This window comes from Podarcis gaigeae (genome assembly GCF_964106915.1).
Source record: "Podarcis gaigeae genome assembly, chromosome: 11".
NCBI lineage: Eukaryota > Metazoa > Chordata > Lepidosauria > Squamata > Lacertidae > Podarcis > Podarcis gaigeae.
The window spans coordinates 55645450-55660721 of record NC_139687.1 but is presented as its reverse complement, the minus strand read 5'-3'; positions in this window follow the sequence as shown (position 1 = coordinate 55660721).

Here is a 15272-nt window from a genome sequence, read left to right as displayed (position 1 = left end):
GGCCACATGACCCAGAAGCTGTACGCCGGCTCCCTCGGCCAGTAAAGCGAGATGAGCGCCGCAACCCCAGAGTCGTCCGTGACTGGACCTAATGGTCAGGGGTCCCTTTACCTTTACTTAGTGCATAGTTAGATTATGGAACTTGCTACCCCAAGAGGCAGAGATGGCCTCCAATGCGGATGGCTTTGAAAGAGGATTGGACACAAGGATAAGGCTATGAAGAGTTACTAGCCACGATGGTTGGAGTTACTAGCCACCCACGGTCAGAGGCAGCAATGCTTCTGAATACCAGTTGCTGGAAACCACAGGAAAAGAGAGTGCTCTTCTGCTCAGCTTCTGCCACTGTGAACAGGATTGTGAACACACAGGCTTTGCCGCAACCTGCAGCAGTATTGAGAAAATCCCAGAATGGAATTGTTGTTGTTTAGTCGTTTAGTCGTGTCCGACTCTTCGTGATCCCATGGACCAGAGCATGCCAGGCACTCCTGTCTTCCACTGCCTCCCGCAGTTTGGTCAAACTCATGCTGGTAGCTTCGAGAACACTGTCCAACCATCTCGTCCTCTGTTGTCCCCTTCTCCTTGTGGCCTCCATCTTTCCCAACATCAGGGTCTTTTCCAGGGATTCTTCTCTTCTCATGAGGTGGCCAAAGTATTGGAGCCTCAGCTTCAGGATGTGTCCTTCCAGGGAGCACTCAGGGCTGATTTCCTTCAGAATGGAGAGGTTTGATCTTCTTGCAGTCTATGGGACTCTCAAGAGTCTCCTCCAGCACCATAATTCAAAAGCATCCATTCTTTGGCGATCAGCCTTCTTTATGGTCCAGCTCTCACTTCCATACATCACTACTGGGAAATCCATAGCTTTAACTATACGGACCTTTGTTGGCAAGGTGATGTCTCTGCTTTTTAAGATACTGTCATTTAAGATACTGTTTGTCATTGCTTTTCTCCCAAGAAGCAGGCGACTTTTAATTTCATGACTACTGTCACCATCAGCAGTGATCATGGAGCCCAAGAAAGTAAAATCTCTCACTGCCTCCATTTTTTCCCCTTCTATTTGCCAGGAGGTGATGGGACCAGTGGCCATAATCTTCGTTTTTTTGATGTTGAGCTTCAGACCATATTTTGTGCTCTCCTCTTTCACCCTCATTAAAAGGTTCTTTAATTCCTCCTCACTTTCTGCCATCAAGGTTGTGTCATCTGTATATCTGAGGTTGTTGATATTTCTCCCGGCGATCTTAATTCCAGCTAGGGAATTACAAAACCCATAAGAATTTAAAATGCCACCTTTGCCTGCTTGCAAACAATTTTCATATTTGCATTCTGCTTCACTGACCAATGGATTTGAGTTTTATTCTAAAAACTTTGCACTTTTTTAATTTAAAAAACCAACACTGTTATTTTGGTCTTCCTCATTATTGGATGCAACTCTGGATGTCATTTCTATCTGAACTTCCTTTGAACCTTGAAAGTTCAGTTTGTGGCATGGATCTGGGAAACGGCCGATGAGATTGTCATTTGCATTCGTCACCGACCTATTATTATATGAAACAAGACGTTGACTTTTGGAGCCAGCGCAGGGAGGTTGGGGCAGAAAGAGGTATAGTCAGCTAAGTGTATAACTTCTGGCACATTACTGTTTAATCCTAACATAATTATTCTCATCCTTTTATTTGATTAACTTCTAATGGTTCCTCTTGGTGTTAAAGGTCCCAGACTGATCATTTGATTTTAGTGTCTGCTATAATTACCGATAATGTTCTTTTGCAAGACAATTTAATGATAACCGCATAACGGCCTATATGAGGGAAGCTGCAGGGTTTCAATGCTTTTGAGTAATATAAAATACATTAGACTAACACAAGCCATCAACATGACAGGGAATGTTTGATTTACACCGAGGACGATGTTACCGAGGCGTCGTGGAATTTCCACCCTCCCTCCTATTCTCTCTCCCTCTCCCCCCCCCCCCCCACTTTGCAAGAAACGACAAAATACCTGGCTGGTCTGCTGCTGGCTGGGATTGCTAAAAAAAAAAAGCATTGCGAACTTAGCAGGAGTGACAAGTAGCTAGTCCTCAGTGTGTTCTACCCAAGCATCATTACTAAACGCACAAGCAAGGTTTTCTAAAATTTGTTTTTAGTTTATCACTGATTTTAATTATTACTTGGATGTTTTAAATGGCTGTTTTTATCTGTAAAAAGAAAGAAAAAACACTTCAAACCAGTTTACAAAATGAATAAAATTACAATCAAGTGGTGTATATGACTTGTAAAAATAAATTACCATATTTTTTGCTCTATAAGATGCACCAGACCACAAGACGCACCTAGTTTTTGGAGGAGGAAAACAAGAAAAAATATATTCTGAATCTCAGAAGCCAGAACAGCAAGAGGGATCGCTGTGCAGTGAAAGCAGCAATCCCTCTTGCTGTTCTGGCTTCTGGGATAGCTGCGCAGCCTGCATTCGCTCCATAAGACGCAAACACAGTGAGTCTTATAGAGCAAAAAATACGGTAAGTAAGTAAGGCAAGATCAGGTCCATGGTCCATCAACTCTAATAGTCCGCTTTTCACATTGGGCAGTCAGATGCCTTCAGGGAGCCCATGACAGCTCAATAAAGCAATAGCCCTCCCTTGCCCGAACCTGCCATTGCCCGAACCTGCCAGTATACCATTCCGTGGTATACTGCTCATGAACATGGAGGCTTTGTACAGCCATTATAAGCTAACAGCAAACTCGAGTCTCCAAGTGGCTCCTTGAAGCCAAAGCTACAAAAAGGCTGAAGTATCACAAAAGGCTGAAGTATCAGCAGGCTTGAGGAAAGACAAAAGTTTTCAGGGGGAAAACAAAATTAAGGGTGGGGACTTAAGTTGGCAGGGGGAAACCCAAACAGCTGACTGATCAAGCTGATTGACTCCTCAGGGGAGGAACAGAAATGGGACGGGGATAAAACGTAAAATGTGTTCTTAATGCTGTACACTGCCCTGAGAAGAGGGCACAACTGGCTGCCTGGAACTCTAAGAAGGAGAATGCCACAATGCAACAGTTCATTGCAGGTTCCTTTTTTCATGTTGTTGTTGTTGTTGTTGTTGTTGTTTTGCTTTGCTTTGCATTACATTGTTTAGTCCCTTTTTACACACACACACACACTCACTCACTCACACTCACCCTCTCTCTCACACACACATACCTCGTTTTGATTTGACAAGTCACTACATGTCTTGACAAGGGACACGGGTGGCGCTGTGGGTTAAACCACAGAGCCTAGGACTTGCCGATTAGAAGGTCGGCGGTTTGTATCCCCGTGACGGGGTGAGCTCCCGTTGCTCGGTCCCTGCTCCTGCTAACCTAGCAGTCCGAAGGCATGTCAAAGTGCAAGTAGATAAATAGATACCGTTCCGGCGGGAAGGTAAACGGCGTTTCCGTGCTCTGCTCTGATTCGCCAGAAGCGGCTTAGTCATGCTGGCCACATGACCTGGAAGCTGTACGCCGGCTCCCTTGGCCAATAAAGCAAGATGAGCGCCGCAACCCCAGAGTCGGCCACGACTGGACCTTTACCTTTACTTTACATGTCTTGACAGACAGGAAACTGTCTGATCCTCTCCTAAAAGCCATCCAAAGCAGTCGCCATTGCGAGGCAACAAATGCCCGACTTGGATCATTTGCTGCGTTCAGGAGCGGCTCCTTCTGCCTGTCCCCCCCCCCCAAAGACAGAACAAGAGAGCTGGGTGACGAGAGTCCCACACTTTGCAGGTGCGCTCTCCTTCTGCTGATCATCTGACTCCCGCAGTGAAATATTGCACCACAGGAAGCGTCGCAAGGTGCACACACACACACACACACACACACACACACACACACCCCATTTCTCCTGGAAATTAAGCAATCGCTCACAGTGTCCTGGAAATGTGCAGCATAATTTATGAAGGGAGCACCATGTCCAGAGGAGGAGACGGGGGCAATGCAGATTTCTTGGCGGCGGCAGCGACGAAAAGGTTAACAGTGGACATATTGCATCTGCCGTTCCCTTTTCTTCCCTCTGATTCTAGGATAATGGCATTTGGGCAAACGTAGGAATGTCCTCTTTAGAGTGCTTTATGCCCCATTAGTATTATTGCAAGTCTCAGGACCCACATGCTCAAGCACTTAATCAAAAGCAATGGGTTGAAAATCATGTTTCCACTGCTCCTCATATTTGATTCATTCCTCCCAGATAGAAAGAAGTAAAAAACACATTACTCGCTCCCAAACAGGACATGCATTATCTACTAAGCAGTTGAGAAGGCTATCATTGGGTTTTATCCCTTTGGGTGCTGGAACGGACAAGAATTTCTCCCACTCATCCATTCAGTGAGGCGAGGCGTCCATTTTTCATCGCCCCCCCTCCACCCCTCTGTCTGACAGACAATCCTTTAGTTTTCCATAGATCTCTCTTTTAAAGACACATCCATGTCACTTATTTTAATTGTCGGCTTCGGGCATTGGACATTGACGGGGAAGCTGTGGGGTGGGGGTGGGGAGGGAGACCCACAAACATACAGAGTACGACATAAGCAGCAATACATCTCTGAAGACCCCACAAGGGTTTTGCAAACCAAAATAAATGGGATAAGGCCATCTCTTAAGGGAAGAATTACTTTGTATATTTAATTACCTGGAATGTGCTCCATGAGAGTCCCATGGACTGCAAGAACATCAAACCTGAATTAGCGATCCACTGACTAGTCAACTAACAGTCTTTGGCTCTGGCTAGTGGTCTGTTTGACCCATTGGTTGAGTGGCATGCCAAGCCTGATGTTCATAGAGTGCGTTGGCCCTCCTGGCACACCAAGGAATGGCCCACCCCAGCAAGTGAGGCAGGTATGGCAAGCCAGGAGGACCAACACACAGCTATTTGCTTCCATGCAGTTCCACTTGAGCTGTTGAACTTTTTTGCCTGTTTTTGCTACCTCCACTCCACCACCAAGACTGGCCAGAAACTCGTTACTTGGTCGTTTCATTTCTTGATCTCATAGCATGGCACTGCGCTAGCAATCGCAGGCAGAGTGAGGAGGGTTGAGAACGGGCCACAAAACGTTTAATAGCGGAGCTCTTCGTGCCCCCCGCCTCAATCTCATCTGTGCAATAATAACATAATCAATTTGTTTCCTTTGCTCTCCTTGGTTGTGGGAGCTTTCAAAGTGCATTTCCTTCTGATATGATGCTAGAATAAAGCGTTTGTGAAAACCAGCTGATTACCTGAGCAGACTGAAGCAGGCGTCTGCGGCCGAGTTTATAGAGCTTTCCTTATCCGTGTGACAGGGTATTTCAACCCGATCTGCAAGCGCACCTTGACAGTGTGAGCGATGAAATTCTCTAGGAGGTGTCTCAGACATATGAGATTTCTCATGCCTCTTAATGCTTTAGCATTTGCGCGCGCGCGCGCACACACACACACACATCTTCAAAGCTTCAGTGTCCAATCCAACAACCCACTGAGTAATGAGTACAACTGAATTCTATTGATCCACTGTTTCAGGTCCTCCACGGATTCGAGTTAACACTATACTCATTGGGCTGTGAGTTCCAGTCCTGTCCTCCCCTGTGATCCTGCTTGCAAACAGCTGTACAGTGGTACCTCAGGTTAAGAACATAATTCTTTCTGGAGGTCCGTTCTTAACCTGAAACTGTTCTTAACCTGAAGCTAATGGGGCCTCCCGCTGCCGCTGTGCCACCGCAACACAATTTCTGTTCTCATCCTGAAGCAAAGTTATTAACCCGAGGTGCTATTTCTGGGTTAGCAGAGTCTGTAACCTCGGCGGCAAGAGTCTTAATAGCACAAGGATGGAAGAATGAGGAAATCCTGATGAAAGTACTATGGCAAGAAAAACTGATGGACTATGCGGAATTGGCAAAACTGACACACAAACTATGTGACATGGATAAATGTGATTTCAAAGATGAATGGGAGCCTTTTATGGAATATTTGAAGAAGCAACAAAATGAACTGGACTCTTTTGCAGGTTTTGAATAAACATTCGCAATCTTTTTATTGTAATATATAGATAGACAATTTGAGGATATTTACAATTTTATAGCATGCAGACAGAAAAGGTGTTGGGAAACCAGAGAAAGGAGCTGGGGGAAGTCCGGGGTGGGGTGGGAGGTTGGGTTTTCTGTTTAGGGGGGGAGGGGGAGGGGAAAAATGGAGGGGGGGGGACAATATGGATGATGTATTTTTGTTAATATTATTGTGTTGAAATTTCTAATAAAAAAAAAAGAGTCTGTAACCTGAAGCATCTGTAACCTGAGGTACCACTGTATATATTCTTTGTAACAGGCTTGGAGAACCTTCATCCCACGTGGGCCAAATTAGGGCCACCCCCCCCAGAATTCCTAATCTGGCCCAGGAGACTTTCTCCAACTATGCCCTCCTGTCACTCATCCGACATCATATGCTGTTGCAAAGGAACCAATGGGAGCCTTAGACTGCCCCCCCCCCCCCCCCGTGGCCCCATTGCAAGTGTGGCTTGCATTTGGTGCCATCCCAGTTCAATGGAATGCCCATGCATCAAAGGGTCTGGCCAGGGGAGCATGCCAATAGGAGTCAAGGGTGGCTAACTAACTAACATGGTCCTGCACCCTGTCTAAAAATGCATCTGGAGGGTTTCATGGTTTTCACGCAGCCAATGAGCTGCTAAGAGTGGAGATCCTCCGAAAGGGCAGCAAGATTTCTTTCAAGGCAACGGAGGTTTAGGGCCAGAGCTTTCCTTCTCCATGACGGTCTGCCTTCCCAGGTGGATGAGCCCCATCTGCCACTCACTTCCCTCTACAACACGTGCCTTCTTGACCGTTGGACGCTGCTATTGGCCTCGTCAATCCACCGGAGTCTGCCTTCACATGTAGGGGGAATCCTGTCTCTCACCAGCCAGTGTGGTGTAGTGGTTAAGAGTGGTGGACTCGTAAACTGGTGAACCAGGTTCACTTCCCCGCTCCTCCACTTGCATCTGCTGGGTGACCTCAGGCTAGATACACTTCTCTCAGATACACAAGTCTCTCAGCCTCACTCACCTCACAGAGTGTTTGTTGTGGGGGAGGAAGGGAAAGGAGAATGTTAGACGCTTTGAGACTCCTTAGGGTAGTGATAAAGCGGGATATCAAATCCAAACTCCTCCTCCCCCTCCCCTCCCCTCCCCTCCCCTCCTCTCCTCCTCCTCCTCCTCTTCTTCTTCTTCTATGGTCAAGGGCCTGGAAACGATGCCTTATGAGGAACGGCTAAGGGAGCTGGGCATGTTTAGCCTGGAGAAGAGGAGTTTAAGGGGTGATATGATAGCCATGTTCAAATATATAAAAGGATGTCACATAGAGGAGGGAGAAAGGTTGTTTTCTGCTGCTCCAGAGAAGCGGACACGGAGCAATGGTTCCAAACTACAAGAAAGAAGATTCCACCTAAACATTAGGAAGAACTTCCTGACAGTAAGAGCTGTTCGACAGTGGAATTTGCTGCCAAGGAGTGTGGTGGAGTCTCCTTCTTTGGAGGTCTTTAAGCAGAGGCTTGACAACCATATGTCAGGAGTGCTCTGATGGTGTTTCCTGCTTGGCAGGGGGTTGGACTCGATGGCCCTGGTGGTCTCTTCCAACTCTATGATTCTATGATTCTCTTTTTAAAAAAACCCTGGCCACCCTAAATCAAATAAATAAAATGGTTGGGCCACCTCTGCCTGCACACATACACACACTTTCAAGGGCTTACTAAATCAGGCAACAATAAAATGGATGGGGAGTTCCATCAGTTCTAAAGCAGAACTATGTAGAAGCCTCTATCTCTCAAGTGTTTGCTGCCTGCTCCCTTATTTAGTAGTCTGAAGCAAAAACCAGCTGGCTGAGTAACTGTATCATATGTAGCAGAATTGCTATGTTCCACCAGCCTGGGTAATTCTCCTCCTCTTGATCACAGCAAGTATCAGATCTACCAGACGCATCCACCGCTCCATTTTTCTTCATTAGCCACTCACGTGTTGCATCCGCTGAGAAGTGGAGCCGTTAACAAATTCCTACCTTTCACCCTCAATTAAACGCACTATGTTAAAAATGGATAGATAAAGGGGATTCCATCAAAAAAGTCCAATAAAGGGCCCCTGGAGATGCTTTGAACTATGATCTCGCAATTAAACGTGATAGTAATTAATCATCTTCACGAAGCAATTTGCTGCCTATTGCAGGTGGTCTTCGTATTAAATCGGAAATGTGCTTTCCAACACCCTACCCCTTTTGGCTCTAAGCTTTGGCTTGGTTGGTGCTGGGCATTGCCAATCACCTTCCCTGGCGTCCCAGTTCACAGAAACAACTCGAATGAGCATGGCTGCTCAGTTCTGCCAGCCATAGGAGAAGAGGGCCTTCAAATATGTGCCCCCCGCCAAGGAGGTTTTTGTCCCTGCAACAGGGGCAGGAAATCTTTCTCAGCCCAAGGGATACATGCCAATGGCGGGCAGTTCCAGACTCAAAAGCAGGTGAAGCAATAGATGCGGCTCTTACCTGTGTACACTAGGCTACAACCCAGCCAGGTGACACACTCAAACAGGTCTCTCCAGTTCAACGGCACAGTCCAATGGCACATGCCGTGTGGAGGGGGGGTGGGAAGGAGGGAAATGGACGGAGTACGCATGCACATTCAATTTCCTAACAGCGTCTGCATCACTCAGGAGATCACAGTCATGGAGTCATTCTGTTGTCTGGAGAGGTCACTTCCTGGTTTGCATGGAGAAGCTGTTTTCAACAGAGCGCAGCGACGGAAGCAGATTGCTGTATAGAGGCAGCACCCGGTGTTGGAATTTTGTGCCCTGTAACAATTTTGCATCCGGGGCAGCCACCCCGTGGGTGCCCTCCACCCATGCTACGCCACTGAATTCTGGGACTGTCCCTGGAAAATCGGGGTGCTTGGAAAGCATGCAATTTGCATCGATTTCCAAGGCCCTTAACAACTTGATTCCCGAATACTTCAGGGGCTGCCTTTATCCCTTATCTCTGCTTGATCTCTGAGGTTTTTGGGGGACTCACTGATAGTGGTACCCCAGACGCCACATCTATGGCTCATGTCCGCCTGGAGTCATGCTGAGGTCAGACATGCACCCTCCCTGTTGAACTTCTGATCTTTTAATTTTAAGTCTTTTTCAAAATCTTATTGTATTGGGTCTCTTATACACCTCCTAGAGACAACTGCAGAATACAAGTTGTTTAAATAAATAAAGTAAGTTAAAATAAATCTTGGGTGTTGCTTACGAGGAGGTTGGAGTTCTGGCAATGCACACTCTCTACTTCTGGACTTGTTTGCAAGATTCTAACCGGAGTCTCATATGTTTGTTTCAACATAAGTTATTCTCTAATAAGCACATTTCCACTCTCTGATCTGCTGAACTACTGGGGTCCTGCAGCAATTGATATAAAACCTTGCATCTTGGAAAACAAAGCCTCGGGTTTGGGCCTTCCACACCAACCTTTTATGAATTGTGTAGCTTGCACACAGACCTACAATTCTCACATGCAGTCCTGACACTCAGTTATAGGGATCTCTTGGCAATGGGACCTTGACCCACTCCAGAGTTTGGCATCCCAAGAGTTAATACAGTCACAGAGATAAAGCAGAAGTGAATTTATTACCTCAAGAGGGAATTAGTTTATTGTCTCGAAAGGGAAATTAGCACACTTACAAAAGACATTAACAAAACAAATAAACAGCATGCCTATATTAGGATGCGTTCAGAAGCATTAAAAAGCATTCCTGGGAGCACATAGGGAAACTAAGATGTGGTCAAGGAAAGGCAGTAGGGGGAGGATGTTGGCTGAAGGAGTGAAGGTTGTACCAGAAAGGTGGAGAGAGATGGGTGTTGACCCAAGGTGTTTGTAGAAGAGAAGTAGAGGTTGTCAGAGGAACAAGGGGTGGCGGATATTGCAGATATTAATATTGCACAATTTGAAGTGACTGGATGCATAAAAACTGACTCCTTTTGGAAATGAAGCATTGTCCAGACTCACTAAATGTCATTCAAAATCTTACTTGCAGAACTTTCTTCAAAACAGAACAAAGACATCAAATGATACATCCAAACAATTCCATAAGACCCATGCCAGTCTAAGGCATAGGATCAGCATCTTACAAAATATGAAATAATTCCAACGGGCCTAGAAGCAGAGGTCTGTTTCTCTCCACAGCCTGCATCTTGCCTTAGGCCGTTTACCTGGAGAGCTTCATTTACATCCTCATTCTGGGAAACAAAGAGCTCCTTCCATGATGGTGATTTGCAGTTCAATACCTCTCATGTGATCTAAGGTTAAACACTCACATGTTAGCTAGCAGAAAACAACAATAGTTGATCAACCCAGCTAGAGCTCAGAGTCCAATTCTTGGCTTCAATTTAGCCTCATGGAAAACCCCCATTCATTAATACACAGAGCCATTCTCATTTCAATGTCAATTAAATCAATTACATTTAACAGGAGAGTGGAGCGGGGGGTTGTATTAGCTGATCTTCAGGGTCCCTTCCAACTCTACAATTCTGTGATTCTAGGTAAAAATCAGGATGAAACAAGTGGGAGAGACAGGGACCATGGCAGAGAGGAAAGGGTCCATTTTACAGTGGGTGGTTGTGGATCGTGAGGAAAGAGGGAATCTGAGATTCTGGGGTATGCAACGACTGCGGCACGAACTTTATTAGCCAAAATTTGAAAATTACAGGAGTTACCAATGTTGGAGGAGTGGCAGAGAAGCTGATGGATTATGCGGAAATGGCAAAACTGACCTGCAAGATCCGAAACCATGAAGAATCAAAAATCCAAAGAGATTGGAGTAAATTTATTGATTATATAAGTAATAACTGTAGAAGTTTGAAGACATTAGCAGGACTGAAATAAATCTTACGACGTGGATTTCTGGAAAGGACAGGAAACTGTGAGATGTAGATTGAAAAAGAAAGCCTGTGGCCAGGAGGGAGGGAAGTTATTGCTTGGCAGAGCGGTCGGAGAGGAGTTGTGTAGAAGAATGTTGAAATTTGTTGTTTGTTGTTTAAAGTGGAAATTTAATAAAAATGTATTTGAGATTCTGGGGCGAGGCAACCAGATAAGGAAATGCATAGGGAAGGAAGTGAGCAGGTGTCCCCCAGAAAGAGGGACCTGACTGGGCTTCAAAGCAGGAGGCAGGGGAAAGAGAGACGTGAGTGTTTGGCAGATGATGGGCTTGAGAGAGAGGTTGCTACCTTGTTCTGTGAGGCTGGGGTTTTTTAGTCATATGAGGTGGAGGTGAGAGCATATCTTCAGCAGCAGAAAGAAAAAAAGAGAGAGAAGGGGAGAGTCCAAACAGGAGAGTTGCCAGACAGAGAGGTGAGGTCGCCTTGGTATCCGAAAGATTCCTAGTTAATAAGGCTGAAAACCATCACTTCTTATGCCTGAGTTGGGCTGGAAAATTAACATAGAAACAAAAATGGTAAATCCTGAATGGGTGTTAAAAGTTTTAAAACGGTGCCAGCCAGAAAGCATTTGTCTAAAGGAAATGTTTTGTGAAATGGCATCTAGAAATGCATCTTACTCTGCTGTCCAGCTGAGATGGGAGAAAATAGATTAAGATAAATTTGGGGGTTCAAGCTACTGATGTGGGAATGTTCAGGGATGCAGGAGGATATATTGTTTAATGATATCCTTCCTGATGTGCGTTAGCAAGTTCTATATCTTAGCAGAGTTTAAACATTCCCTTTTAAACGCACAGCAGTTTAATTGTTGCAGGCTTGTCTGAGCCTCTCAGTATAAGATCCCTGGTAAGATCCCTTCTTGTCCCTCTTAAAAAGAATAGACATGACAATCTTATTAAAGTCAGTCCAAAAGTAGTTTACTCACATACATTCAGTTCACAGTTGGATCCCACAGTTGGATCACTGAAGGCAGACTTAAGTTACAAAAGTGTATTTACATGTGGAACTATCCCATAAAGTAGTTAGTCCCAAGTGACTGTGAACAGCCAGTCACTTCTCCTCACACGTAGAAAATCAAAATGGAGAAGAGCCAAAGGAAGGAGCTGTGCTCCCTTGCCCAGGTTAGGACACAGGAAACGGGACGTTTTCTCCCGGGTGACACAAAGCATCCACTAGCATGTCCATTCTAAGAATGTTGTACTTGACTGCTATGTGTTTCACATCCTACAATTGAAACTTCTTAATTAGCAATTGTGTGGAAGGGAGGAAGGAGTGCCATGCAGGTGTCCATTTCTTGGTTGAATACTTCCAGAAGGAGTCTGATGCTCTTCTTATGTTCTCAGACCAGGGAACTCTGGCAGCCAGACCCTGCCATTTTACTCTGTGCCACAGTGATAGGCTGGAACAGGAGGACACGGCCTGCATAAACGCCTTTCTATTTTACACCTTTGGATTTTCGTATTAAAATTGCTTTTAAATGTTGTTGGCGTTCCTTGGGAGTCTCTGCTATTGACTGGCTTTGTTCTCTGCAGTTGGAGTTTTACAGAGCATTGCAATCTTGCCGTTTGGTTATAACTGTATTTTAAGATTTTGCTTGTTCTTGTAAGCTGCCCAGGGAATCTTACTATTGAACGGCATATCAATAATGCTTAATAAATACAGTCCTACCTTGGTTGTTGAACGTCTTGGTACTTGTATGTTCTGGCTCCCGAACGCTGCAAACCTGGAAGTGACTGTTTTTGGAAGCCGAACATCCGACGGGGAGGGGAGAGTAGAGGGGGGTGAAGGAACACTCCACAAGGGAGGGTGTTCAAAAAAAGGGAGAGGCTACCAGCTCAGCAGGCAATGGGTGACAGAACTGGGCTCCTGAGCCCCACAGGGGTGCTGCAGAAAGAATGTAGTTGCTCAAGGGAATCACAGACTCCAAAAAGTTGAAAACCTCTGCTATAGAGCCTCTAAGCCTGGTCCAGCTCCTCAGTCTGAGTGCCTTATTGGCTGTGCTGAGCTGCTCTCAGACTTCCTCTGCCTGTGGACCAACTGCTTCAAAAGTCTGCATTTTTTTTTATTTTCAGGTTTTGTTCACCTCAAGCCCTCTAAATTGCAAGTCTCCCCCCCCCAATTTTTTTTAATTAATTTTCCACATTTATAACAAATATAACATATAAAAGACACAAAACAAAACACATTACAATACTAAAAGAAAACAGAAAGAAAAAGAAAAACAGTTATTACTTCTAAAATCCAAATTAACTTTCATTGTTATCTGACTTCCTCAAATCCTCCCTAACTGAATTTCATTGTGACACCTTTGTAGCAGTTCTCCAAAATCAGCTTTCTAATACAAGTAACTCCTTCAATTAACTATCTTCATCTCTTTTTTTATTGGCTTAAATCCATATTACTATACCACATTCTTATTCTAATCCTAGGCCTATTTGATACTTTCAAGTACCTTCTAACTATCTTATATTACAATTTTTAGCTAGATAATATTTAAATTTCTTCCAATCTTCTTGGTGTTCCTCTTCTTTCTGATCGCGCATTCTTCCAGTCAGGTCGGCCAGCTCCAAAAACTCCAACATCTTCATCTGCCATTCTTCTACCATTGGTATTTCTTGAGATTTCCAATTTTTAGCTAGTAGCAGTCTTGCCACTGTAGTAGCATACAAAAATAATCTAACATCTTTTTTGGGCAGTTCCAATCCTATTATTCCAAGTAAAAAGGTTTCTGGTTTCTTAACAAATGTATTTTTCAACATTTTTTCAACTCATTATAAATCTTTCCCCAGAAGTCCTTTACCTTAGGACATGTCCACCATATGATAAAAGTTGCAAGTCTTGGTTATTCTGAAAAGTTAGCTTCTGGGATAAAGCTTCTAGCTGCTTCCAAAATACTTTTTGAAAACCGCTGGAAACCAAGCAGAGCTTTGACAATGGAAGAAAGGCGAGCGGGGAGCTTTTCGTTTAGGGAACCACTAATTATGATAGAGTAAAGGAAGGAAGACAAAAAGAGTCCTTTTAAAAAGCACATTGTAAACCATCTATTAATTATTTAGAGTAATGAAGATATTGTTTTATATTTCACCTGATTTTCGATATGGAAAAGTAGGGATTGAAACTCTGCACTTCTATACTGACACTTCCCTCTTTGGTCCCATCTGCACTATGGATTTAAAGCAGTATAATACCACCTAAAGCCATCTTGCTTTTCTCCCAAAGAATCCTGAGAACTAGATCTCCTATTCCCCCTCGCAGAGGTCCCTGTAATGAGGGATTGGTTGTTAAAGTGTTCAGGAAATTGTAGCTCTGTAAGGGGAATAAGTAAGGGACGCGGGTGGCACTGTGGGTTAAACCACAGAGCCTAGGGCTTGCCAATCAGAAGGTCAGCAGTTTGAATCCCTGCGACGGAGTGAGCTCTCATTGCTCGGTCCCTGCTCCTGCCAACCTAGCAGTTCAAAAGCACATCAAAGTGCAAGTAGATAAATAGGTATCACTCCGGCGGGAAGGTAAATGGCGTTTCTGTGTGCTGCTCTGGTTCGCCAGAAGCGGCTTGGTCATGCTGGCCACATGACCCGGAAGCTGTATGCCGGCTCCCTCGGCCAATAAAGTGAGATGAGCGCTGCAACCCCAGAGTCGGCCACGACTGAACCTAATGGTCAGGGGTCCCTTTACCTTGAAGGGGAATAAGGAGGTCGCCTTGCAAATCTCAGCACTTTAAAAACTACATTTCCCAGGATTCTTTAGGGATTGATTAAAGTGGTATGATGCTATTTTAAATGTATAGTGTAGATGGGGCCTTCTTTCGTGTGTTTGTGTGTGTGCGCGCATCTCACAAATATAGGAATCTGAGATTGCCATTTCCTAGATTTCCAAATCTTGGACTATACTGAGTCTCAGAAAAAGATCACATGTAGGAAAGCAGTTTAAAGGGTCAGGAAGATGTTCTCTTAACACACTGCCTAACCCAAAACAACCCAGAAACTAGCCCTGGGATGAAATCAAACGAAACACTTTCTTTTCTCTCTGCCAGGAAGAAGAAGAAAAAAAACCACCCCTCTGCAGCAAATGAAATATCGCTGGCCTTTAATTTGTCAATAAATAAACACGATCGCTTACAGTTTGTTATTTATTCAGAAAAATCAAATAACCAGCAGCACTGATTGCCAGCTGAATCTCTGATTAATCCGGGTGCCGTGGACCATTGAGGAACGCTGGTTTTCGGTCTCGTTCGGCAGGCAAGCCCATTAAAATGATTCTCGAAAGGTTTGTTTGTACAGATGCCCATAAAAAGTTTCATAAACCACCCACAATCACCCGCCTTAATCCGACATTCCTT